Here is a 27,953-nt window from a genome sequence, read left to right on the forward strand (position 1 = left end):
TCTCAAGGGATCCTCCCACCTCAGCCTCCAAGTAGCTGGGAGTACAGGCGTGAGTCACCACATCCAACTGATTTTTTGTATTTTTGTAGAAATGGGGTTTCACCATGTTGTCCAGACCAATCTCAAACTTCTGAGCTCAAACAATCCACTGGCCTCGACCTCCCAAAGTGCTAAGATTACAGATGTGAGCCACAGTGCCATGCCAGGATAGCCATTCTTTTTTTTTTTTTTTTTTTTTTTTTTGAGACAAGGTCTTGCTCTGTTACTCAGGCTAGAGTAGGATCACAGCTCGTTGCAGCCTTGACCTCCTGGGCTCAAGTGATCCTCCCACCTCATCCTCCCAGCCTCCCAAGTAGCTGGGTTACAGGCAAACACTGCCACACCTAGCCACTTTTTAAATTTTTGAGAGAGACAAGGTCTCTCCATGTTGTCCAGGCTGGGGCTATTCTGTTACTATAATAAATAAGTAACCTTCAGTGGTTCATATCATCCCTTTACCTATGGGCATCAGGATGTTTCTGATGTTATGTCTTTTTCAAAATAGACATTTCACCTCCAGGGCACTGGGGTTGGCTGTAGTACTTGGCAATGAAATCTATACTTTCTCGGGAGAAAAACAATCCTGAATTTAGCTTTATTCGGTGATGGCTGTTTCTGAGATGGATTTAACGCTGTGTTCCATTGTGTTCCGTGAGGGTCACAGCTTGTTCTTACCTTGTGCTTTATCTTTAAAAGCCACCTGGCTCCTGCCATGGCCCCTTGACGGTTGCTTTTGTTCCTTGCTCACTTTCCCTTTAAGAGTTGTGAGTGTTTCGGCTGGTAAAGTTCCAATGCCCTCTGGACTAGCTGGCACAATGTGAGGATTTTCCAATTTGGGAGAGAAAGAGCCTGTTCTCCAGGGAGGGCTCTTCAAGGTAATTGCTCTCTGTGAGGTTCTTGCCACTACCTTTGACAATCTTCAGAGACAAATCCCTCTTGCTGTTAGGAGGAGCTAGAAACCCACAGATGGGAAAAGCGGAGCTCAAGACAGACTTGCCGAGACGTTTGAAACCAGTGACCTTTGGAAATGGAGGAATTAGGGGAGAGGCCAGTGCAGGCAAAGGCAGCCGTGCTTCCCCTCCCCAGCAAGCACAGCAGCTCCGGCTGTGACGGACATTTTTATTGTTGTCCTTTTGCTAAAGAGCTTCAGCAGGCTGGACATGGTGGCTCATGCCTGTAATCCCAGCACTTTGGGAGGCTGAGGTGGGTGGATTACTTGAGGTCAGGAGTTCGAGACCAACCTGGCCAACATGGTGAAACCTTGTCTCTACTAAAAATACAAAAATTGCTGGATTTGATTTGTTGGTATTTTGTTAAGGGTGTTCGCATCTGTGTTCATGAGGGATGGTAGTCTAAAATTTGCTTGCAATGTCTTTGTCGGGATTTGCAATCAGGGTCATGCTGTCTTCATCAAAATGAATTGAGAAGTGTTGTAGTGTTCTTTCCTTCTTTATTTTCTGAAAGAGTTTGTGTAAAATTAGCATTATTTCTTTCTTAAATGTTCGATAGAATTCATGGACTCTGAAGCTCTTGAACTGGTCTTCTTTGTCTTTTTGCTCTGCCTTCTGGGAAATTTCTTTAACTTCCTCTTCTGTTAAAGTTATCCCGGCCGGGCGTGGTGGCTCACGGCTGTAATCTCAGCACTTCGGGAGGACGAGGCTGTCGGATTACGAGGCTAGGAAATCGAGACCATCATGGCCAACGTGGTGAAACCCCGTCTCTACTAAAATACAAAAAAAAATTAGCCAGGCATGGTGGCGGGTGCCTATAGTCCCAGCTACCTGGGAGGCTGAGGCAGGAGAATTGCTTACACCCGGGAGGCAGAGGTTGCAGTGAGCCACGATTGTGCTACTGCCGAAAGAGCGAGACTCCATCTCAAAAAAAAAAAAAAAAAAAAAAAAAAAAAAAAAGAGCTTCCAGCAAAGGGGCACTGGCCAAGGGAGCCCCTTGCAGGGAGAGAATGGCACTTACTCAGAAGAAACACTTTAACAAACCACCTGGGCTGGAGGGAGGCATGCAAGGGTGCTGCATAAGAAAAGGTGGTGGTTAGGCCGGGCACGGTGGCTCAAGCCTGTAATCCTAGCACTTTGGGAGGCCGAGGCAGGTGGATCACGAGGTCAAGAGATCGAGACCATCCCGGTCAACATGGTGAAACCCCGTCTCTACTAAAAATACAAAAAATTAGCTGGGCATGGTGGCACGTGCCTGTAATCCCAGCTAGTCAGGAGGCTGAGGCAGGAGAATTGCCTGAACCCAGGAGGCAGAGGTTGCGGTGAGCCGAGATCGCGCCATTGCACTCCAGCCTGGGTAACATGAGTGAAATTCTGTCTTAAAAAAAAAAAAAAAAAAGAAAAGAAAAGGTGGTGGTTAACTGGAGCAGGGGTCCAAGAAAAACCACAGGAAAGAGCAAGACATGGAGAAGAGAGAAGTCCCCTCTGGGTCACCACCCTATCCTGGCAGGGGATGTATGGGGAGAAAAGCCAGGTGGTGGGGGTGGGGGTGTGGCAAGAAATGGGTGGCAGGCTGAAAAGAAGTATGGAAGAATAAAAATGAAATTGTTTTCAGTAGATCCTCTTCCCCAGCTCTGCCTTGAAACTGTCAGTAAATTTCACATTATTCACTACTGTTGTGAGTGTAGTGAGCAGCCTCTTTCTGGGGAAACTTTAGGGTCACTGTGGTCTATTGATGTTGCGCAGAAAGCGAGACAGAAAGGGGCTGGACACAGACGTGGTTGTAGCACTTTTGTTTCCCTGTGTATTCACAACACAATCCTGGAAAATGGCAGAAGGAGCAGGCAGCGACAGCTGGAGAAGAGGAGGCTGGAGGCCAAGGTCCTCACGGTGCGTTACTGGCTCCGTGTGAATTTAGCACTGCCTGGTTTCAAAGCTCATGAAGGAATGATTTGGACAGGTGTGTCCCTCCTCCTGCCCTGAACAGGGCTTTAGAACTGTTGGGGTTAGGGTCGGTGCCAAGAGCTGCTGGTTCCTGTTTCTCGTAGGAGCACAGCATGTGGCATGAATGGGCTTCAGTCCCAGCTCTGCCATTTATGAGGAGTGTGACCTTGGACACATTATTCAGATTCTCTGTACCTTAATCTCATCAGCAAAAGCAAGGCAATAATAGTACCTTTTCTATAGGGTTACTAGGAGAAGCAAATGAAATTATATACATAAGAGCCTTAGCACAGGGCAATGAATGTTCATTGTGTTATTATTTGCTAACAACCCAGAACAGCCCCATGAACAGTTGTTCATGGCATTTTCAAAGGGGAACTTTGAAGAGGAACTTTTTACTTTCTACATGTGGTAAAACCCTGTCTCTACTAAAATACAAAAACTTAGCTGAACAGCTAAGTTTCAATGACATGAACAGTCCCAAAGCTCAGCACTGCTATCCATCTTTTTAATTTTTCTTTCAAGACAGGGTTTTGCTCTGTTGCCCAGGCTGGAGTGTAGTGTTGCAAACACAGCTCACTGCAGTCTCAACTTCCTAGGTTCAAGTGACCCTCCGTCCTCAACTCCCCAAAGTAGCTGAGAACACAGGCACGTGTCACCACGCCTGGCTAATTTTTTAGTTTTACTTCTTTTGAGATGGAGTCTCACCATGTTGCCCAGGCTGGTCTCGAACTCCTGGGCTAAAGCTATTTTCCCACCTCTGCCTCCCAGTGTTGGGATTACAGGCGTGAGCCACTGCACCTGGCCTATCCATCTTTTTGATCCACAGAAAAGAGTTTAGGTCCTAGAGTAAAACAGACCCAGCTCCAATCCCACTTCCTGGCTGGGTCACCGCAGGAAAATTGTTTAACTTTTCTGTTAAAGAGGTGAATAACACTTTGCTAGTGGGATTGTTGGGGGGGTGAGCTAACACGAAAAGTGCCTGGCGAAGTCCTGTCCACTTGTTTGATCACAAGATGATCTGGTGATTCCCCTGCCCTAGGCTACTTTACTATACATATATTCTCAACAGCTCTCAGGCCTCGCAGGAACATCAGATTTTTCCTACATTCGGTTAAGTGTGGCTGGAATGAAACTCTGGGATTTGTTCCTTCTGTGTTATCTGGGAAGCCAGTTGGCCTCATCTTAGCATCTTGCTATGCGAGTTGGCTGAACCCTCACTAGAGCTGTACAGTGTCAGGTCAGCAATGGGAGTTGCTCTGAGAACTTCTGGGAAACTTAAATTGGCTAACATGGAATAAACTTTTTTTTTTTTGAGACGAAGTATTGCTTTGTCACCAGGCTGGCGCGCAGTAGCACAATCTCAGCTCACTGCAACCTCCGTCTCCCAGGTTCAAGAGATTCCCCTGCCTCAGCCTCCCAAGTAGCTGGGACTACAGGTGTATCCCACCACACTCAGCTAAGTTTTTGGATTTTAGTAGAGACAGGGTTTTACCACGTGTAGAAAGTAAAAAGTTCCTCTTCAAAGTTTCCCTTCTTGTTAAAGAAGAATAATAATAAATGTTAGAAATAATAGTTTATTTTAAAGACTAACTTTCTTCAAAGCTTTCTTGCATTTTGCTAGTAAGTCTTTGTTAAGCCCTGTCCTATGTAGCTGTTAGATATAAGGGAATAAGTGCATTCTATGTCCTTGTACTTTAACCAAGATATTTGTGCTGGGTGTGCTCACAGGCATGTAGCACATTCTAAGTCCTTTCCCAAGCAACTTCCTCTCCATTCCTTATTTGGACTTCCTCTTTTCCTTTGTTCTCTGTTGCCTTTACCTATTTAGAAAAGTTATAAGTTGTTAGCCAGTTGGGGTCAGTTTAGATTGTGAGGTCTGTCTCCAACCAACGAAGACTGAATGCCGCAGTAAAGACTCAATGCGTAAGGAATAAATACGCCTGCCTGTCCTTTGTTCATTGTATTCTCATGGCAAGATGGCTAACGGGAGCACACCTTCTGCAGAAAGTAAAATTGCCTTGCTGAGAAAACTTTTTGTCTGAGTGCTAATTTTTCCTTGTAGTACCTAGGAACAAGCGTTCTGTCTCTAACACCATGTTGGCCAGGATGGTCTTAATCTCCTGACCTTGTTATCTGCCTGCCTCAGCCTCTCAGAGTGCTGGGATTACAGGTGTGAGCCACCACACCTGGCCAATGCTTTTTAAATCACTGCAATTTTTTAAGAACCATTTGACCCATTACCTCTGAAAAATCTCTTCTCATGGATGTATCAAAGGCATCACAAACTCAATATTGCTAAAAAATAAAAGCTTAACTATTTTTTCCTACTGTGCCCTCCAATCTGTTCCTTTTCTTTTTATCCCCAGTGTAACAAATGACTCTACTCAGGCACCCAAGTCCCAAACCTGGGACTCTCCTTGGATGCCCCTCCCCTCACCCCTGCATTTGACCAGTTGCCAAGTCCTGTTGATTTTACCTTGTTAGTCTCGAAGTTTGTCTGCCCCCTTCCCTGGGCTCCTTCCTAGGTTGTGGGTGGCCTCAGATCTCCCCTGGATCCTCTGACACACTCAGAGCCCATGACTCCACCTCCAGCCTGTCCTCCCAGCCTTGCTCTACACTGAAGCTACAGGATCTTTCTGAAATGAATCCATTCAAATTGCCCTCCTTCAGACCCACATGTAGCTCCCAGAACTTTCAGGATCACATCTAAACCCTTTTCTTGGCTGACAAAGGTCTTTCTCACCTGCACCTGCCACCTCCAGGCTTGATTTCTGCTGACTCCCGAAGGCACAGCACCTAAGGGCCACAATATTTTTAGGGACCTATGAACATGTTTTAATTTCTTTACAATCAGAAAGAATAGCAATGGACTTTTAAATCATAAAAATGTTTTGTTTTGTTTTGTTTTGTTTTTTGAGATGGAGTCTCGCTCTGTTACTGGGCTGGAGTGCAATGGTGCGGCCTCAGCTCACTGCACCCTCCACCACCTGGGTTCAAGTGATTCTCCTGCCTCAGCCTCCTGAGTAGCTGGGCTTACAGGTACCCACCACCACGCCCAGCTAATTTTCATACTTTTAGTAGAGACGGGGTTTCACCATGTTGGCCAGGCAGTTCATGAAACGCCTGACCTCGTGATCGGCCTGCCTCGGCCTCCCAAAATGCTGGTATTACAGGTGTGGGCCACCTCACTCAGCAAGTGTTTTAATATATAATAGTAATGTATATGTTTATACCAACACTGCCATAAAATATGCATTTTAATATATTTGTTTAATGGAGGGAGGGGCCATCAAAGTGAAATGCTTAGGGACCTTAAAAGCTGTAATGTAGCCCTATTGTTTATAGTTCCAAAGTCCCCCCTCTCCGGGCTAACTCTTCCTTATCAGTCCAGCTCTTAGTTAATAAATCCTGCCCTGAAGGAAGTCTTTTCTTTTTCTTTTCTTTCTTTTATTTTTATTTATTTATTTTTTTGAGACAGGGTCTGTCACCCAGGTTGGAGTGCAGTGATGGCTCACTGCAGCCTTGACCTCCCAGGGTCAAGCAATCCTCTCACCGCAGCCTCCCAAATAGCTGGGACCACAGGTGTGCACCACCATATTTGGCTAATTTTTAAAGTCTGTAAAGACAGGATCTCACTGTATTGCCCAGGCTGGTCTTGAACTCCTGGACTCAAGCAGTCCTCCTGCCTTGGCCTTCCAAAAAGCTGAGATTATAGGCATGAGCCACTGCACTTGGGCCCAGGAACTCTTTTCTAACCCTAAAACTAAACAAAGTATGGTTCTGACTGCTCCGGGGCACCTGCTTTTGTCTATACCACAGCACAGACAGCCAAGAATGGTGCTTGCCCTGTTTTCTAGAAACTCCTTGACAGTAGGCTTATGTCTGGTTCATCCATGTAGCTCCAGGATCTGGCACATAGTAAGCACTCCACAAATAACTATTGAAGGAATACAGTTCTGTTTGCACAGAAGTTTAAAATAGATAAAAACCTTCAGGAGGGCAACCATTTTGAAATTCTTGAAATGCTTGCATTCTTTTCAATTTCACTCCCAAGGCGAGGTCACATAGCAGACAGAGAGGCAGACGGCCTAGGTTGGAATCTCATCTCTGCCAGTTACAGCTGCATGACCTTGAGTAAATTACTCAACATCCTCATTCCTCAATTTCCACGTCTGTAATGTAAGGATAATAACAGTTCCTAAGCTCATAGGATACTAGGAAAATTAAGTTAATATTTGGAAAGTGCTTGTAACAATCAATGCCTGAATTAGTCTGTTTTCACACTGCTGACAAAGACATACCCAAGACTGGGCATTTTACAAAGGAAAAGAGGGTCAATGAACTCACAGTGCCATATGCCTTAGAGGCCGCACAATCATGGTGGAAGGAGAAAGGCACATCCCACATGGCAGCAGACAAGAGAGAATTGGGATCCAAGCGAAAGGGGAAATGCCTTATAAAAACATCAGATGTTATGAGACTTATTCACTACCACAAGAACAGTGTCAAGGGAGCCGCCCCCATGATTCAATTACCTCCCACCGAGTTTCTCCCACAACACTTAGGAATTATGGGAGCTACAATTCAAGATGAGATTTGGGTGGGGACACAGCCAAACCATTATCAATGCCTAATACATTGTAACCTATCTTAAGGAACTATTGAATGAAAGATGAAGATGCTGCTTTTGTTTTGTGGCAGAGTTCTAGCTCCAAATGTTCCAATGCGTATTTTCTCTGTGACCCAGGCTGGAGTGTGGTGGCTAGATCACGGCTTAGAGCAGCACCAACCTCCTGGGTTCAGGCGATCCTTCCACCTCAGCCTCCCAAGTAGCTGAGACTACTGGTGCATGCCACCATGCCTGGCTGGTTTTTTAATATTTTGTAGAGATGGGGTCTCACTGTGTTGCCTAGGCTGGTCTTGACCTCCTGGGCTCAAGGAATCCATCTGCCCTGACCTCCCAAAGTGTTGACATTAGAGGCAGGAGCCACCGTGTCCAACTCACAATGAGTATTTTTGATGTATTCCTCTCCTTCTCTTGTTCATTCACCGCACCCTAAGGTTTGGTTTGAGTTCCTCTTTCCTTACAGCTCTGTAAAAGCAGTTTCTGGACTGAGACACAGCAGATCTCCAAGGTGAGAAGCACCCGGGCTGAGGGTGGGGTGGGGGAGGGGCAGGACAACAGAGGAAGAGTAGAATGAAGAGGAGGAATCCAGAGGCCTCAAGATGGACTCTAGAGAGAGGCACCTTCCATTTGGAGGATGGGGCAGGGAATCAAGGTGGACAGCTTCCCATTGTCCCATTGTCTGTAAACAGCTCCCTGTAACTATCCTGGGGCCACAACACTTGTAAGGCCCCCTAGACAGATGTGTTAGGATTTAGCCTGACAGAAGCTCTCCCTCCTCATAAGGTGAACCAGGAAATAATCATGTGGGAATTTCTCTTTGAGTCATAACAGCTCTGGACAAAGCACAACCATCATAATTACAGGGCTATTTGTTAAAGTGTTAGCTATTACAGTGAAAATGAAAACAAGTTAATGTCTAATAATATGGGATCAGTTAAGCAAATGATGGTATTTTCTTTCTTTCTTCCTTTTTCCTTTCTCTTTCTTTCTTGTTTTTTTTCTTGAGTCAGGGTCTCTGTCTGCCAGGCTGGAGTGAAGTGGTATGATTTTGGCTCATTGCAACCTCTACCTCCCAGGCTCAGGTGATCCTCCAACCTCAATCTCCCCAGTAGCTGGGACTACAGGCACCCCATCACACCCAGCTAATTTTCTTTTTTTTTTGGTAGCAACGGGGTTTTGCCATGTTGCTCAGGCTGGTTGGTAATCTGTATTCTTTCTTCCCTTCCATTTCTTTCCCTTGTCCTCTGCTCCCCTCTCCCCCCTCTCCCCTCCCCTTTCTTTCCTTCTCCTTCCTTCCTTCCTTCCTTCCTTCCCTCTTTCCTTTCCTTCTTCCCTTCTTTCTTTCTTCATTCAAACTAGATCAGAATGTAAATCTGTATTCTTTCAATGCAATGAACTAAAATATGAGTCTAACCATTTTTTTAAGGTCTGTGAGCCCTTCAGATGAATCATTGAACCAGAGGGTGGTCTTAGGGCCCTGTGACACCTTGTTTCCTAGTTTTGGAAAGCCTCTTGATCTCTCTCTCTCTCTTTTTTTTTTTTTGTTTCCATCCTCACCCCACTCTCAGCCCTCCCCACCAATGTGAAAGAGCACGTACCTGGACATGCTCTATCAGGAGAGAAAAGTATAGATGCATAGATGAGCTAAGCTGTTCTGCACAGCAGAAGTGCCAGGAATCTGATCTTTCTCTCTGATCGGTCAGAAAGACTGTTTTAGGGCCCTGACGTGTGTAGCAAAGTGGAGAAGGACCTGGTTAGAGGTGGAAGGGAGAAGACCAAGATGGCAGAAGGCCAGGACCTTGGACTCAGAAGTCCACCAGACATCTCCATGGCTGGCAGCAATGGCCAGTGCTGAACCTTATGTCATCTCCCACTTTCTGCTTGGCTGGGCTCACCATCTTGATCCTGAACTCCAGTACAGAACAATCTGTTCCCAGGCCGGGCTTGGTGGCTCACGCCTGTAATGCCAGCACTTTGGGAGGCCAAGGCAGGTGGATCATGAGGTTAAGAGATCGAGACCATCCTGGTTAATACGGTGAAACCCCGTCTCTACTAAAAATACAAAAAATTAGCCGGGCGTGGTGGCGCGCATCTGTAGCCCCAGCTACTTGGGAGGCTGAGGCAGGAGAATCACTTGAACCCAGGAGGTGGAGGTTGTAGTGAGCCAAGATCACGCCGCTGCACTCTAGCCTGGGCGACACAGTGACACTCAAAAAACAAACAATAAAAAGAAGAAGAAGAATCTGTTATCCACTTAGTGCTTGGTGACTTTTGGGGACAAAGGAGGAGATAGATGGAGACAAAGTAGAGGGTGCAGGGACAAAACAGAGAAGAGAGCAGACAGACCTGTCAGGAAATGGATGTGGGAATTCAGCTGAATCAGGGACTGGAAAATTACCAGAAGAAGACTTGATGTCCCTCAGCATGTGGCATGGGACCAAGACATTTTATTTGGCTGTCAAAGAACAGGCAACCACAGAAAGTTGAAGGACTTGGGAGCATATATATTCCTGCATCGAGATTAAAACTGCCCTGGAGGAGTATATCTGAAGGCAAATAGTGGCTATCTCTAAATGTGGGGTAACATAATTTTATTTTTTAATTTAATCTATACAGTCTAATCTTTTCTGCCATGACAATGTAAAGCTCTTGCAGTAAAGAAAAATAACTGTTGGCTAGGTGCGATGGCTCATGCCTGTAATTCCAGCAATTTGGGAGGTAAGGCAGGAGGATCATTTGAGTCAGGGGTTCAAGACCAGCCTGGGCAGCATAGTGAGACCTGGCCTCTACATAAAATTTTAAAAAGTAGCCAAATAGGGTGGTGCATGCCTGTGGTTCCAGCTACTTGGGAGCCTGAGGTGGGAGAATCACTTGAGCCCAAGAGATTGAGATTGCAGTGTCATTGCACTCCAGCCCAGGTAACAGAGTGAGATCCTGTAAAAAAAAAAATAAATAAATAAATAAATAAATAAATAAATAAAGAAAAGAAAAGAAAAGAAAAGAAAGAAAGAAAAGAAAAGAAAAAGAAAAAGGAAAATATCTGTTAAAGGTAAAATTGATATTCTTGGCCATGTGGCTCACGTCTGTAATCCCAGTACTTTGAAAGCCTGAGGCAGGTGAATCACTTGAGCCCAGGAGTTCAAGATAAGCCTGGGCAGCATGGTGAAATTGTGAAATGCTTCTCTACAAAAAACACAAAATTAGCCAGGCATGGTTGCAGGCACTTGTAGTCCCAGCTGTGAGGGAGGCTGAGGTGGGATGATTGCTTGAGCCTAGAAGGCAGAAAGGTGAGCTGGGATGGCACCACTGCACTCCAACCTGGGCAACAAAGAGAAACCCTGTCTCAAAAACAAAACAAAACAAAAGTTAAAGCCCAGGTGCAGTGGCTCACACCTGTAATCCCAGCACTTTGGGAGGCCCAGGAGGGTGGATCATCTGAAGTCGGGAGTTTGAGACCAGCCTGACCAACATGGAAAAACTCCATCTCTACTAAAAATACAAAATTAGGCTGGGCGCGGTGGCTCAAGCCTGTAATCCCAGCACTTTGGGAGGCCGAGGCAGGTGGATCACGAGGTCAAGAGATCGAGACCATCCTGGTCAACACGGTGAAACCCCGTCTCTACTAAAAATACAAAAAATTAGCTGGGCATGGTGGTGCATGCCTGTAATCCCAGCTACTCAGGAGGCTGAGGCAGGAGAATCTCTTGAACCTGGGAGGCTGAGGTTGCAGTGAGGCGCCATTGCACTCCAGCCCGGGCAACAAGAGCAAAACTCTGTCTCAAAACAACAAAATACTTTTTAAAAAACCCTGATAGTCTTAGCTAGAAAATTCAAACAAAAAATCAAGTAGTCCCCACTTATCCACGATTTCAGTTACCTGCGGTCAACTGTAGTCCAAAAATATTAAATCAGGCTGGGCACAGTGGCTCATGCCTGTAATCCTAGCATTTTGGGAGGCTGAGGCAGATGGAGGAGGCGTCCCGGCGCCTGGGACGGTACTTCTGCCACCGCTGCTCCGTGGAGATCGTCCCGCGCCTGCCGGATTCTATCTGCCCGGGATGCGAGTTTGGTTTTATCGAGGAGCTTCCGGAAGAGACCAGGAGCACAGAAAACGCTTCTGCCCCCTCGCAGCCCCCACGGACCAGAGCCTGCCGCCGCTGGAGAACCTGGACCAGCACCTGTGCATGCGGCCGCAGGACTTCGAGCAGTTTGCTTTGGGCATCTTTGACGACTGCATGGAGATCCCCACGTTCTCTCCTGGGGCACAGGCTGACGACGGCCAGGACCCTGAGAGCCGGCGGGAGGGAGAGCATCAGTCCCCGCCCCGCCCAGCGCCTGGCAGCCCCGCGCCGGCCTCACCAAGCCGGCCACCATCCCCCGCCTGGGTCCTGGGGGAGTCCAGTACCCAAACCCTACGGTCCCCGCCTGGGGAGCCAACGGCCTGGACGCCATCACGCAGCTTGAAAGCACGTGCCCCCCACCGGCAGATAAAGAGAAAATCCAGGCCCTCCCCACCGTCCCCGTCACCGAGGAGCACGTGCGCTCCGGACTCCAGTGCCCGGTGTGCAAGGACGACTACCGGCTGCGCGAGCGCGAGCGCCAGCTGCCCTGCAGCCACCTGTTCCACGGCGGCTGCGTCGTGCCCTGGCTGGAGCAGCGCGACAGCTGCCCTGTCTGCCGAAACAGCCTCACTGGACAGAACACGGCCACGAACCCCCTGGGCCTGGCTGGGATGAGCTTCTCCTCCGCATCGTCCTCCTCCTGCAGCTCGCCCAGCAACTAGGCAACTAGAACACCACAAGTAACTCCTGAGCCCGCGTGGGCCGGTGCTCGTGGCAGGCAGGACCCGTGGAACAGGCGGGGGCCTGCAGCACTCACCAGCCAGGATGTGAGCGGCTCAACCCTCTGATGTGCAAGGTTCAGGGCCAACAAGAGAAACAATCCTCCAAATTGCTTTGACGTGACTGAAGCCATACTTATTTTTAATAGCTTTATACAGCTTTAGCAGCTTTAACAATATCTTTATACAGCCCACTGGCCCACTGGCTCCAGAAAGTATGAGCCACATGGTCCCCTCTGGGGCGTCCCCCAACCCCCTCCCACCTTTGTCTAACCTCACCCTCTAAAAGTTCAGCAGTGGAAAGATTTTTATAATTTTAAATTATTATTGCTTTGAAATAAATGGATGTTTTAGCTCACATGGCAGCCATGCATGATCTGTGGCAAGACGGGGCACAGCTGCTCCACAGACTGCCAGCGCCACCAGGACAGGCCACGTGGGCCCCCAGCCACCCCCTCTGGCTGCCTGCACCACCCGGAGTTTGGGGCTTGGAACCATGAGGATGACCAGCAAAATTCAAGAACAAAACCTCTTGGAGAGAGATCTAAGATGGCTGATCACTAGCAGCTCGGGATTGTAGCTCCCAGTGAAAGTGCAGAGAACGAGAGGATGCCACACTTTCAGATGAATTTTTCTTGCTCAGGCACCAGGAGATTCCCAGCGGAGGAGCCCCACGGCATCGCCAGCCCGCTTGGTGCTGCGGTTCTTGGTGCAGAGTCAGAAAAGCACCATCAATCTTAATGCTGCTGTTTTGGCCATTGCAGTGGGTTGCTCAGATTTTAGCGCTGGGAATCAACAAGTTGGACGTTCACTCAGAAACCCAATTATAAAGACGATAATTATAAAGACCACAGATGGATAAATCTATAAAGAAGGGAAGAAACCAGCCTAAAAAGGCTGAGAATACCCAAAATCAGAACACCTCTCCCTCTACAGGGGATCACAGTTCCTCATCAGCAACAGAACAAGGCCTGATGGAGAAAGACTGTGTTCCATTAACAGAAGCAGGCTTCAAAAGGTGAATGATAAGAAACTTCTGGGAATTAAAAGAACTTGTTCTAACCCAATGCAAAGAAACTAAGAACTTTGAAAAAAGGTTTGACGAAATGTTAACAAGAATACACAATTTAGAGAGGAATATAAGTGAATTGATGGAGCTGAAAAACACAACACGAGAACTTCGCGAAGTATGCACAAGTTTTAACAGCCGTATTGATCAAGCAGAAGAAAAGATATCAGAGGTCGAAGACCAACTTAATGAAATAAAACGAGAAGATAAGATTAGAGAAAAAAGAATGAAAAAGAACAAGCAAAGTCTCCAAGAAATATGGGACTATGTGAAAAGACCTAATCTATGCTTGATAGGTGTACCTGAATGTGACGAAGAGAATCCATCCAAGCTGGAAAATACGCTTCAGGATATTGTTCAGGAAAACTTGTCCAACCTAACAAGGCAGGACAATATTCAACTCCAGGTAATACAGAGAACACCAAAAAGATATTCCTCAAGAAGACCAACCTCAAGACACATAATCGCCAGATTCACCAGGGTTGAAATGAAGGAGAAAATACTGAGGGCAGCTAGAGAGAAAGGTCGGGTTACCCATAAAGGGAAGCCTATCAGACTCACAGCAGATCTCTCAGCAGAAACCCTACAAGCTAGAAGAGACTGGGGGCCAATATTCAACGTCCTTAAAGAAAAGAACTTTCAACCCAGAATTTTACATCCAGCCAAACTAAGCTTCATAAGTGAAGGAAAAATAAAATCTTTTGTGAACAAGCAAGCACTCAGAGATTTCATCACCACCAGGCCTGCTTTACAGGAGCTTCTGAAAGAACCACTGTACATAGAAAGGAACAACCAGTATCAGCCTTTCTAAAAAATACTGAAAAGTAAAGAGCATCAACATAATCAAGAATTTACATCAATGGCCGGGCACGGTGGCTCAAGCCTGTAATCCCAGCACTTTGGGAGGCTGAGGCGGGTGGATCACGAGGTCAAGAGATCGAGACCATCCTGGTCAACATGGTGAAACCCCGTCTCTACTAAAAATACAAAAAATTAGCTGGGCATGGTGGTGCGTGCCTGTAATCCCAGTTACTCAGGAGGCTGAGGCAGGAGAATTGCCTGAACCCAGGAGGCGGAGGTTGCGGTGAGCCGAGATCGTGCCATTGCACTCCAGCCTGGGTAACATGAGTGAAACTCTGTATCAAAAAAAAAAAAAAAAAAAAAGAATTTACATCAACTAATGGGCAAAACAGCCAGCTAACATTAAATGGCAGTATTAACTCACATATATTATTATTAATTCTAAATTTAAATAGACTAAATCCCCCAATCCAAAGACACAGACAGGCAAAAAAAAGCCAAAACCCATCGTTATGCTGCATCCAGACCCATCTCACATGCAAGGATACACAAAGACTCAAAACAAAGGGATGGAGAAAGATTTACCAACCAAATGGAGAGCAAAAATAAATAAATAAATAAAAAGCAGTAGTTGCAATTTTTGCCTCTGGTAAAATAGACTTTAAAGCAACAAAGATCAAAAGAAGCAAAGAAGGATATTACATAATGATAAAAGGATCAATGCAACGAGAAGAGCTAAAGATCCTAAATATATACGCACCCAATATAGGAATACCCAGATATATAAGACTTATAAAGAGACTTAGACTCCCACACAATAATATTGGGAGACTTCAACATCAATATTAGACAGATCAATGAGACAGAAAATTAACATTGATATCCAGGATTTGAACTCAGATCCGGAACAAGTAAACTTAATTAACATTTATAGAACTCTCCACTTTAAATACACAAAATATACCCTCTTATCAGTACCACATCACACCTATTTACAGGTTTAAATGAAATATTGGTTGGCTGCTTGTTGGTTATTTTCTTCCCTCATTTTTTTTTTTCATATCTCATACCCATTTTTAGACTGCATTCTAGCCTGGGCAATAAAGCAACACCCCCGTTCTCTCTCCCTCTTCCTCTTCCTTTCTTCCTCTCCTTCATTCTTTTTTTTTTTATTCTTTTTTTTCTTTCTTTCTTTCTTTCTCTCTTTCTTCTTTATTCTTTTTTTTCTTAAAAAAAAAAAACCTCTCTAACAGAGTTTTTTAAAGGAAAAAATATATGTATCTTGAAAGCTATATAAAATATACTACTTACAAAGAGAGAGAGAGAGAAAAAAAAGGGTTTGGTACTATGTGCGATTTTAGGCACCCACTGGGGGTCTTGGAATGCGTGCTGCATGGGTAAGGGGGAGTTACTGAATTTACTGTATTTATCTAGTCTGTATTATGGTCAGCACTGGGAATGACTCTGGATGAACAAAAGGAATAAGACCTCTGCACTCAAAAAAACTACAACAAATAGAGGGAAACCTCCACCAACCAGTAAGCGTGTGGTGACCAACTGGGATGTATGCAAAGAAAGAAATGACCGTGGTGCTGTGGTTGTGAATAACAGAAAGAAGCTGTGTGCGATGGAACCTATTTCAGAGGATGCTTAATGAAGGATTCCCTGTGGAGGTGATGTTTAGGCTCAGACCTCACAGAGAAAAAGGAGCCTGCAGTGCAGAGTGGGTAGAAGAGAGCTCCAGACACAGAGAATGCCTATGGGCTGGATCTAAGACAAGAGAGAAATTGACTCCTGGAAGGGCACGTTTGGGGAATGCACGTCGGATTGTGGCGAGGGACTGGGGGTAGCTTGCGCAGAGCCTTAGAAATCTTGATAAAGAGTATAGTCTTTATTCTAAATGCATGGGGAATTGTGGAAGTTCATAATCGTTTGCGTTTCAAAAAGAGCTGCCTGGCTGCAGCATGGAGAATAAACCGGAGGAGAGCAAGTGAGGAGGCTCTTTTTTTTTTTTTGAGACGGAGTTTCGCTCTCGTTACCCAGGCTGGAGTGCAATGGCGCGATCTTGGCTCACCGCAGCCTCCGCCTCCTGGGTTCAGGCAATTCTCCTGCATCAGCCTCCTGGGTAGCTGGGATTATAGGCACATGCCACCATGCCCAGCTGATTTTTTGTATTTTTAGTAGAGACGGGGTTTCACCATGTTGACCAGGATGGTCTCGATCTCTTGACCTCGTGATCCACCCGCCTTGGCCTCCCAAAGTGCTGGGATTACAGGCGTGAGCCACCAAGCCCTGCGAGGAGGCTCTTGAAAGAGAAGAAGTGGGGGTGCGACCAGTGATGATTGAAAGGGGTGAGTGGATTTAGGCCATTTTGAAGGAAAACGAATAGACGAGACATGATGTTGGATTGGTGGTAGGCATAAGAGGGAGGTATCACTGATGGCTTCCTGTTTTCTGGTTTGGAATTATCTCTCGAGGTGACTGACTGTAGAAGAAACGGGTTTTGACCTGTTAAATTTCAGATGTCTGGGTTTATTAAAGGGGTGGCATTCAGCAGTGGCTCAGCCCTCTGATGTGATAAGGCTCAGTGCCAACAAGAGAAACAATCCTCCAGATTGCTTTGGCATGACTGAAGCCATACTTATTTTTAATAGCTTTATACAGCTTTAGCTCCTTACTTACAGAACTGCTAAGGACCTCAAAGGGTAATGAAGGCTGGGCATGGTGGCTCACACCTGTAATCGCAGCACTTAGCACTGAGGCAGGAGGATCACTTGAGCCCAAGAGTTCAAGACCAGCCTGGGTAATATAACGAGGACCCGTCTCTATGAAAATGAAAATAAAATAAAAATTAGTCAGCTGTGGTGATGTTTGCCTGTGGTTCCAGCTACTTGGGAGGCTGAGGTGGGAGAATTGTCTGAGCCCAGGAGTTCGAGGCCACAGTGAGCTGTGATCATGCCACTGTACTCTAGCCTGGGTGCTGAGTGACAGAGTGAGACTCTGTCTCAACACACACACACACACACACACACACACACACACACACACACACACACACGAGTATTGTGTAATTTTGAGTTGTACTTTATTTTGTTTTATAAGTGACAATATGCACTACAGTGGTATTTGGTAGTTTGAGTTTTCATAAAGGTAAAGGGTATAATCCTCACAAATGTCAAAGGTCTACTATAGATTTAATAGGCAATGTATTGAACTAATTGCCAGTAACATTTCATGGAAAATGTAAAGGGGCTGGTTGGTGTGTAGTCTGTGGATAGATAACAGTTCTCCTGGCCCGGAATCATGGCTCATGCCTGTAATCCCAACACTTTGGAAGGCCGAGGCGGGTGGATCACTTGAGGTCAGGAATTCAAGACCAGCCTGGCCAACCTGGTGACACCCCCCTGCCATCTCTACTAAAAATACAAAAATTAGCCGGGCGTGGTGGCCCACATCAGTAATCTCAGCTACTTAGGAGGCTGAGGCACAAGAATCGCTTGAACCCAGGAGGTAGAGGTTGCAGTGAGCCAAGATTGTGCCACTGCACTCCAGCCTGGGTGACAGAGGGAGACACTGTCTCAAAAAACAAACAAAAAATGTTCTCCTTTAACTAGTACTTACCAGAAGCTGGGCACTCTGTTTTACACTATAAATATCCCATTTCATCTCTTGCATTATTTGTCATCCATTCCACACATGAGAAAATCAAGGCTCAGAAAAGTTAAGTAATTTGCCCAGGGTTGCAGAGTTAGCAAGAGGCAGTCTGTATTTGGACTCAGGTCGGGGCTGGCTACAAAGCTTGAGTCTTTATTCGTTTGTTTGTTAGAGGCAGGCTCTCACTCTGTGACCCAGGCTGGAGTACAGGTACGATCGTGGCTCGCTGCAGCCTAGACCTCCTAGGCTCAGGTGATTCTCCTGCCTCAGTCTCCCGATAGGACTATAGACATGCACCACCATGCCTGGCTGTGTGTGTGTGTGTGTGTGTGTGTGTGTGTGTGTCAGAGACAGGGTCTCACTATATTGGCCAGGCCAGTCTTGAACTCCTGAGCTCAAGCGATCCTCCCGCCTTGGCCTCCCAAAGTGCTGGGATTGCAGGTGAGAACTTCTGCACCTGGCTGAAAGCTTGAGTTTTTGTGTAGTAGGTATTTCATTACAGAATGAATTCTCTGGAAACAGAAGCTATGGTAGGGATGGAAAATATTGGGGAGCAACATCCATGAAAGGAGACCTGTCAAAGTCTTTGCCAGCCAAACATGAAGCTCTGAAGCAAAAACTACTCATTGGAGGGGTCCAGCATTGAGCAGAGATGGCTAGGCCCTTGTTCCACCCCCTTGTCCAGTCATTGGCTAGGGAGAATGTCCCAAGAAGAGCTTGATCTGAGCTGGAAAGCTGAGCTGGACTTGAAGGTTGTCAATGAACTGAACTCCTCGGAGCCAGGCAATGAGTCCACCCTTAAATGGGGATCTGAACAGTGCATCTCCTTGTCTGCCACATGCTTTAAAAATTGCCAGCACTCTTTTCACCCAAGAAAGGGCACTGCATTAGTTGGCTGGGTGCAGTGGCTCATACCTGTAATCCCAGCACTTTGGGAGACTGAGGCAAGCGAATCACGAGGTCAGGAGATCGAGACCATCTTGACTAACACAGTGAAACCCCGTCTCTACTAAAAAATGCAAAAAATTAGCTGGGCGTGGTGGCACGCGCATGTAGTCCCAGTTACTCAGCAGGCAGAGGCAAGAGAATCGCTTGAACTCGGGAGGCAGAAGTTGCAGTGAGCCCAGATAGCATCACTGTACTCCATCCTGGGTGACAGAGTGAGACTCCGTCTCAAAAAATAAAAGGTACGGCACTGGTACTTTTTTACTGTATTACTATGTAACTAGTTGCCACAAAATGTAGTTGTGGAAAACAACAAACATTTGTTATCTCACAGTTTCTGTGGGTCAGGAATCCAGGCATGGCTTAGCTGGGTGCCTCTGGCTGAAGGTATTTCCTGAGGTTGCAGTCAAGCTGTGAGCCTAGACCACAGCCTCATCCAAAGGCTCAGCTGGATGGAGAATCCACTCCCAAGCTCACATTCGTGGTTGTCTACAGGACTCAGTCCCCTCATCACTTGAGCCTCCCCGCAGGGCTGCCTCAGGACATGGCAGCTGGCTTCCTCCAGGGTGAGCAATCCAAGAGACCTCAGTGAGAAACAGGACCCAAAATAAAAGCCATGGTCTTTTATAATTTTGGAAGTGACATTCCATCCCTTCTGCTGCATCCTATTTCTTAGGAGTGAGTGAATATATCCAGTGTACAGTCAAGGGATGTACAAATACAAGAATACCAGGCGGTGAGACTCCTTGGCGGCCATCTGAGAGGCTGCCTCCCACAGGCAGGCACGTATTCAAATAAATAACACCATGGCAATAATAAGATTGGCTCTCATGTATTGAGCAGTTGTTATAAATCGGGGGTGGCATCAAGTCCTTACATACATGATCTCACCATGTCTCCTGCGTTCACTCAGGATTCATCAGGCACCAGGCACTGCGAGTTCTTGAGAACAGAATGGCAAATGAGGAACACTTCCTGCTCTTGAGGTGCTCATGTCTACAGGAATAATCCATTCTGATTTTACAAAGGAGAACAAGAGAGGTCACACAGTTAGTAAGTGACTGAGCTAGGAGGCCCAAGCTGCTCAGTGTGTCTTTGAGGCCAGAAATGTTTGTGAAGACAGCATACTCCTGAATCTACCATCCCGGCAAACATCAGGAAGCACCAAAAAGGCCTTTTTCATGCCTTGTCCAAGAACAATTGTGAGGAAGAAACAAGTCACAATTTCATTCCCTTTTTTTTTTTTTTTTTTTTTTTTTTTGAGACAGGGTCTCCCTCTGTTGCCCAGGCTGAAGTGCAGTGGCACAATCTTGACTCATTGCAACCTCCACCTCCTGAGTTGAAGCAATTCTCCCGCCTCAGCCTCCCAAGGAACTGAGATTACAGGTGCCCGCCACCACGCCCGCCTAGTTTTTTATATTTTTCATAGAGACGGGGTTTCACCTCGTTGGCCAGGCTGGTCTCAAACTCCTGACCTTAGGTGATTCACCTGCCTCGGCCTCCCAAATTGCTGAGATTACAGGTGTGAACCTCCACACCTGGTCTAATTCCATTTATATGACATTCACCAACTGATGCTTCTAACCAACTAAGTGTTACAAACTTAGTTGTAACACTAAAGAGAAAAGCAAGAAAATAGTTTCATAAGTTAGGATAGTGGCCACCTCTGGGGGAGGGAGGGGGATGGAATAGGGGGACACATAGGGGCTGCTGGGAGGCGGCTGAATACTATTTTAGACTGGTGGTGGTTATATGGGTGTTCAATTTATACTGAAAATTGAATTACACATATATGTTTTCATTACTCCTCTGCATGTGTGACGTAGCTCGCAAATAAAATAGCAACAAGAACTATTGTGTTGAGTGGGAAGCAATTTGCAGGCTACTTGCCTGTGCCTGTGGTGGAGGCAAAGATCTCTCCTTTTCAGAGACATGGGGGATAGGATGTTTTCATGCCTCTGGCAAATCGCTCACACAGATGGCTTCGAAGCCTGGTTTACCACTATGTCCTTAATGTGTGTTGCACCCAAAATAAATTCTGAGGAAGACAGTGCTTGGTGAGATCATCTTGCCATTTGATACACATGTCTGAGCAAGTTGGTGTTTTTTCTATTTCTGAACCCGCTGCCTAAGAGTGAAACCTGATTCTCTTTGTAACAATAGCCACTCAGATCTTCACAAAGCAAAGGGAAGCTTTATACAAAAGGGTGAAGGAAAGCTCACTCCTGGGATGCCTCCGATTCATTAGGCTTTAATGGAGTCCCTTCAAGAACCTGTCAGAAAAGCAAGCCTGGTGCAGCGGCTCGCACCTGTAACCCCAGCTACTTGGAAGGCTAAAGCAGAAGGATCCCTTGAGACCAGGAGTTCGAGGCTACAGTGAGCTATGATTGTGTCACTGCGCTGTAGCCTGGGGGGCAAAGTGAGACCACATCTCTAAAAAACAAGGAGGAAGGAGAATTTTATTACTTAATGGATATAAAGTTTCTGTTTTACAAGATGAAAAGGGTTCTTGAGCTGAATACTGGTTATGGCACCAGAACATTATGAATGTATTTAATATCACTAAACTGTACACCTAAAAACGGTTACAGTGGGCTGGGCATAGTGGCTCATGCCTATAATCCCAGCATTCTGGGAGGCCAAGATGAATGGATCACCTGAGGTTAAGAGTTTGAGACCAGCCTGGCCAACATGGCCAACGTCTCTACTAAAAATACAAAAATTAGCTGGGTGTGATGGTGTGTGCCTGTAATTCCAGCTATTCTAGAGGCTAAGGCGTGAGAATTGCTTGAACCCAGGAGGCAGAGGTTGCAGTGAGCCAAGATCATGCCATTGCACTCCAACCTGGGTGACAGAACAAGACTCCATCGCCTCCCCCAAAAGGTTTACAATGGTAAATTTTATGTTGTGTGTATTTTATCACAATAAAAAAAAATGGGGGGGGTGGAGAATGAGCCATCAAGCCAGGAAAAAACATGGAGGTTTGTAACTAGCCTGGGAAAAACAGTAAAACCCCCATCTCAAAAATCAAAAAACAAAACAAAAAAGACATGGAGGAAACTTAAATTCATATTGCTAAATGTAAGAAGCCAACCTGAAAAATGATACATATTGTGTGACTCTCTGTATATATTCTATTTATTATTATTATTTTTTGAGACAGAGTCTGGCTGTGTAGCCAAGGCTGGAGTACAATGGTGTGATTTTGGCTCACTGCAACCTCTGCCTCCTGGGTTCAAGAGATTCTCATGCCTCGGCCTCCCGAGTAGCTGAGACTATAGGTGCGTGCCACCACCATGCCCAACTAATTTTGGTAGTTTTTAGTAGAGACAGGGTTTCACCAATGTTGGCCAGGCTGGTCCCTAACTCCTGACCTCAGGTGATCCACCTGCCTTGGTCTCCCAAAGTGCTGGGATTACAGGCATGAACCAGTGCTCTGACAATAACCTGGAAAAGGAAAAACTATAGAGACAGTAAAACGATCAGCGGTTGCCAGGGATTAGAAGGGAAGGAGGGATGAATAGATGGAGCACAGGGAACTTTTAGAGCAGTGAAACTATTCTGATACTGTACATGATATTAGGCATTTGTCAAAATTCATAGAACTATACAACACAAAGAACAAACCCTAATATAAACTATGAACCTGAGTTAGTAATAATGTATCAATATTGATCTGTCAATTGTAACAAATGTAGCACACTAATAAGTAGTAACTAACATTGCAAGAGTTAATAGTAGAGGAAACGGTGTGCCTGGGAAGAGGAGGTGTGTAGAAACTCTCCATACTTTCTGCCCAATGTTTCTATAAACCTGAAACTGCTCTAAAAGATAAAGTCTATTAATTTTTTTTAAAGATAAGAAGAAAGATCCATATTAGATGTCTTGGAATTTCTCAAAAAGGGATAATTGCTAAAAAAAAAATCATTGAAATAAGGATTAGGTTGAAATGACTATGAATGACTAGAAGAATACTGTTCTTATCTAGAAAGATTCTACATTCAGATTTTCTCCAAATGTCTCCAAGTTCTCATTACAGATTAATAAAAAAATGGAAATCCTGAAAAAATTTAAAAGACAGTCAAAAATACACTGTCAGGGCTGGGTGCTGGAGTACATGCCTGTAATTCCAGCAGTTTGGGAGGCCGAGGCGGGTGGATCACTTGAGGTCAGGAGTTTGAGACCAGCCTGGCCAACATGGCAAAAACCTGTCTCTACTAAAAATACAAAGATTAGCCAGGTATGGTAGCGCATGCCTGTAATCCCAGCTACTTGGAGGGCTGAGGTAGGAGAATGGCTTGAACCACAGAGGTGGAGGCTGTAGTGAGCTGAGATGGCGCCACTGCACTCTAGCCTGGGCAACAGGGGAAGACTCTGTCTCAAAAAAAAAAAAAAAAAAAGTCATATTTCTCTGCAAATGTGTCCTCCAATCTTTGTCTTGGCTCAGCCTAGCAGCATTTTTGCATGTAACTGTCCTGAATTCATGTTCTTTGTTTTCTTTTTTCTTTTTTTATTTTTTGAGATGGAGTCTCGCTTTTGTTGCCCAGGCTGGAGTGCAATGGCATGATCTCAGCTCACCACAACCTCTGCCTCTCAGGCTCAAGTGCTTCTCCGGCCTCAGCCTCCCAAGTAGCTGGGATTACAGGCATGCGCCACCACACCTGGCTAATTTTTTTTTTTTTTTTGTATTTTTAGTAGAGACAGGGTTTCTCCATGTTGGTCAGGCTGATCACTAATGCCCCACCTCAAGTGATCTGCCGGCCTTGGCCTCCCAAAGTGCTAGGATTACAGGCGTGAGCCGCCGCGTTCGGCCCACCTTCTTTGTTTTCTAGTTCTGCAGGCGGGTGATTCAGCCACAAAAGGTGAGGTGTGCAAGGAGGTCCTCAGGGAATGTGATGAGAGTGAAGGGGGGCTCTGATAAATACTGACAAAGCCACACTTACAAACACTGCTACTGTGGCTGGAAGTTACCTCCATAGAGCTTGAATCCTGAGCTGTTAGAAGCCTTCTTCTGCAGGAGTGGCCTTGGTTTTATTGCTTCTTGTGGTTGGGAACCAGCTTCCTGCCAAGTGTTTGGAAGGGCATGCCCACTTTCCACTTCTGGCTAGATATGAAAGTGAAAGTTTCTGAAAGTGATCTTTGCTGGCTGGGATCTGAAGCACCTGTCAGGAGGAAGAACAGATCAGCCCTAACTCGAGGGTGCTCCCCAGTGGCTGTGAACCAGCTACGGGTCCCTTGCAGGGAGAGGCAAGAAGTGTGAGTAAAGCTACAGGTAAATGAAGAACCAGGAGATGTCTGAGACACAGAATCCATTTTATTTTTCCTTTTAGTCTCTTGAGCTTGCAGCAGTCAATATTTTTTAATTAAAAAATTTAATTTACAGATAAAAATTGTATATATTCAATTGTACAACATGATTTGATATACATATACATTATATAGTGATCATTACAATCAAATTAATTAAAATACCTGTCATTTGCCCTTTCTTGTGCCCTTTTAAGGTTGACCCAGTGCTTTAAGAGGCTAACAGAGAACGGTAAAGTAAGTCTCCATAAAACCCAGAGAAGAGACTGGAAATCTCCTCTTTGGATCCTGTCTGGTGTCATACCTGAAAAAAAAAAAAAAAAACTGTCATCATTATAGTTACCATTGTGTGTGTGCGGTGGGGTGAGGTCATTTAAATTCTGTTCCCTTATCAAATTTCAAGTAAATTAAACAGTTGCCGTGAGCCACTGCATTCCAGCCTGGGGAAAAAGAGCGAAACTCTGTCTCAAAATAAACTAACAAACAATAGAGTATAACAACTATTTAGGCCATGGGCAGTGGCTTATGCCTATAATCCCAGCACTTTGGGAGGCCAAGATGGGAGGATCACTTAAGCCCAGAAGTTCAAGACCAACCTGGGCAACATAAGGTTGCCCCGTTTCTACAAAAAAGTAGAAAAATTAGCCAGGCATGGTGGTTCAAGCCTGTAATCTCAGCACTTTGGGAGGCTGAGGTGGGAGGATCACCTGAGATCAGGAGTTTAAGACCAGCCTGGCCAACATGTCGAAACCCCATCTCCACTAAAAAATGCAAATATATATATATATATATATATATGTTAGCTAGGCATGGTGGCGCGTGCCTGTAGTCCCAGCTACTTGGGAGGCTGAGGTGGAAGTATCGCTTGAACCTGGGAGGTGGAGGTTGCAGTGATTCAACATCATGCCACTGCATTCTAGCCTGGGTGAACCATACCCTGGGTGACAGAGCGAGACTCCATCTCAAAAAAAAAAAAAAAAAAAAGTAAAAAATTTAGCCCAGCACAGTGGTGCACATCTGTAGTCTCAGCTACTCAGGAGGATGAGGCAGAAGGACGCATTGAGCCTAGGAGAGGGAGGCTGCAGAGAGCCGTGTTGTGCCACTGCATTCCAGCCTGAGTGACAAAAACAATTTACATAGCATTTACATTGTATTCGGCATTATAAGTAATCTAGAGATGATTTGAAGTATATAGGAGAATGTGCACAGGTCATATGCAAATACTACAACTTTTTTTTTTGAGACAGTGTCTCACTCCATTACCCAAGCTGGAGTACAGTGGCACCATCATGGCTTACTGCAGCCTTGATCCCCTGGGCTCAAGCAATCCTCACATCTCAGCCTCAGCTGGGACTACAGGTGCACGCTACCAAGCCTGGCTAAAATACTACAACACTTATTTTTATTTTTATTTTTTTTCTTTTTAAAGATGGGGTTTCACTATGTTGGTCAGGCTGGTCTTGAACTCCTGACCTCAGGTGATCCACCCACCTTGGCCTCCAAAGTGCTTGGATTACAGGCATGAGCGACCACACCCGGCCTACAACATTTTATATTAGGGACTTGAGCATCTGTGGATTTTGGTATCAATGGAAGGTCCCAGAGCCAATCCCCACAGATAGCAGGGATGACTGTACACACAGAAGTGAGACTGCTGGATTGTATCGTAGTTCTATTTTATGATACAGACTTCTTTTTTTTTTTTTTTTTTTTTTTTTTTTTTTTGAGACGGAGTTTCGCTCTTGTTACCCAGGCTGGAGTGCAATGGCACGATCTCGGCTCACCGCAACCTCCGCCTCCCGGGTTCAGGCAATTCTCCTGCCTCAGCCTCCTGAGTAGCTGGGATTACAGGCATGTGCCACCATGCCCAGCTAATTTTTTGTATTTTTAGTAGAGACGGGGTTTCACCATGTTGACCGGGATGGTCTCGATCTCTTGACCTTGTGATCCACCCGCCTCGGCCTCCCACAGTGCTGGGATTACAGGCTTGAGCCACTGCGCCCGGCCGATACAGACTTCTTGACTACAACTTACACTGGTGGGCCAGAAATGCCAGCATCACAGGGTAAACTGAAGCTTAGAACAAGAAAGCTCTAATAAGGCACTAATAAATGATAGCTGATGTTTATTCAGCACTTACTCTGTACCAGGCATTGGGCTAAGTGTTTATGTGAAATACCTCATTCAATCTTCACAACAATCGTAAAAAGCAGGTACTATTTGTGTCCCCATTCTAGAGACAAGAAAATGGAGGCACACAGAAATTAACTAACTGGCTCCGGTCACAGATCTAGTGTGTGATAGAGCTAGGATCTGAGTCTGGCTTGTTGGACTCCAGAATCTGTCCTCTTAAATACTGTGCTAGTGAGGAGCAAGGCAAAAAGACTAGAGAAAGAAAGTGCTTCTCAAATGGCTATAATTGCTTTTAGCCATTGCTGCTTAATGATAACTATAGATAGATCTATAGACAAAGAAAGAAAAAGAACCTGAAATTGGGGATGGGATGGTCATCAAAGAACAAAGAATCAATGAATTCAGTTTCAAAAATCTGATTCACTTTTATTAGCAATTCATGAACCACGCCGCATCCAATCTACAAAATAGAAAGGAGTTCCAATGAACTGGACAGAATGGGTATGTTTTATAGGCGGAAAGAGACAGAGGAAAGCAGGAACAATGAACAAATGGTGGATTGATCATTTCAAGATTACTTTCCTCGTAAGAATATAAGTGAAATCTTGTTGGCTCAATGGGATTTGGTTATCATCTCTCTCTTGATTTCTTGAAGATCAGATCTTACAAGTAAACAACTTTGGTTTTGGTTTGGAAACATGGAATTTGGCCTTGTTTGGGGCCTACTGTTTTTTCCTTTTTCTTCTCATGCCAGATGGGTAATGTGCTGTCCTTGTAACAAGGTTCGAGGGTGGCACATCTCACACATAAGCATGAACACCCAATCATCGTGCTCGTGAACTACAAAAGCATCTACTCTTTTTTCTTTAACAGGGTCCCAGGATGGCAAACAGCTATGATGAATGTTCTTTTGTTTGCAGGAAGCTTTTTAAGGTCAAAAGTATAGCCTCTTTACCCCTAGTGCCTAGCATAGTGATGGGCACATAATAGGTGCTCAATGAAGTTTTGGTCAATGATTGCAAGAAAGAACAGTTATTGGCTATCAGAACCATTTACATGGGATTAGCCCTAGGGCCCTAATAAGTATCTGATTGACTGCTGGTATAATTGTTTTATTTGTGTAAACTATAGATAACATAAAAATTACTTTTTTAACCATGTTTAGGTGTACAGTTCAGCAGCATTAAGTACATTCACATAGTTATGCATGCTGCTGATTTTTTTTTTTTTTTTTTTGAGACAGAGTTACGCTCTTGTCGCCCAGGCTGGAGTGCAGTGGTGTGACCGCAACCCCTGCCTCCCAGGTTCAAGCGATTCTCCGGCCTCAGCCTCTCCACTAGCTGGGATTACAGACACCTGCCACCACACCCAACTCATTTTTGTGTTTTTAGTAGAGATGAGTTTCACCATCTTGGCCAGGCTGATCTCGAAATCCCGACCTCAGGTGATCTACCACAGCCTCCCAAAGGGATTACAGGTGTAAGCCACTGCCTCAGTCTCTGCACCCGGCTGCTGCTGATTTTTTAAATGATACACAGAGGACAAGCATGGTGGTGCATGCCTGTGATCCCAGGACTTTGGGAGGCTGAGGCGGGTGGATGGCTTGAGTTCAGAAGTCTGAGATCAGCCTGGCAACATGGT

At 45.5% G+C, this 27,953-nt stretch overlaps 3 long non-coding RNA genes, 2 other non-coding genes and 1 pseudogene across 7 annotated transcripts in view; 4 read left to right on the forward strand and 2 right to left on the reverse strand.

Moving 5' to 3' along the window:
- The first annotated feature begins 815 nt into the window (after positions 1–815).
- LOC116553035 overlaps positions 816–27,953 on the forward strand; it is a 42,197-nt gene continuing 15,059 nt past the window's right edge. For 2 of the 3 annotated variants that reach the window (XR_004269605.1, XR_004269607.1), the window contains exons 1-3: positions 816–914; positions 8,027–8,071; positions 19,786–19,921. This is a non-coding gene — a long non-coding RNA (uncharacterized LOC116553035). Of the gene's footprint in view, positions 915–8,026; positions 8,072–19,785; positions 19,922–23,419; positions 23,451–27,953 lie in introns of those variants that run through there. The other variant, XR_004269606.1, reaches the window with a different exon arrangement.
- LOC116553037 lies at positions 4,705–25,830 on the reverse strand. Its single transcript, XR_004269609.1, has 3 exons — positions 25,819–25,830; positions 21,040–21,045; positions 4,705–4,832 (listed from the first exon to the last, which is right to left on the reverse strand). It is a non-coding gene; the product is annotated as an uncharacterized LOC116553037 (long non-coding RNA).
- On the forward strand, positions 11,530–17,049 carry LOC116553034 (annotated as a pseudogene).
- On the forward strand, positions 23,921–27,416 carry LOC116553036. The gene is made up of 2 exons (XR_004269608.1): positions 23,921–24,144; positions 27,186–27,416. It is a non-coding gene; the product is annotated as an uncharacterized LOC116553036 (long non-coding RNA).
- Positions 24,364–24,485, forward strand: LOC116553568. Its single transcript, XR_004269810.1, has one exon. It is a non-coding gene; the product is annotated as a small nucleolar RNA SNORA26 (small nucleolar RNA).
- Positions 27,061–27,164, reverse strand: LOC116553576. The gene has a single exon (XR_004269818.1). It is a non-coding gene; the product is annotated as a small nucleolar RNA U13 (small nucleolar RNA).

Source organism: Sapajus apella, unplaced genomic scaffold (assembly GCF_009761245.1).
Source record: "Sapajus apella isolate SASKATOON/1434 unplaced genomic scaffold, GSC_monkey_1.0 scaffold12, whole genome shotgun sequence".
Classification (NCBI taxonomy): domain Eukaryota; kingdom Metazoa; phylum Chordata; class Mammalia; order Primates; family Cebidae; genus Sapajus; species Sapajus apella.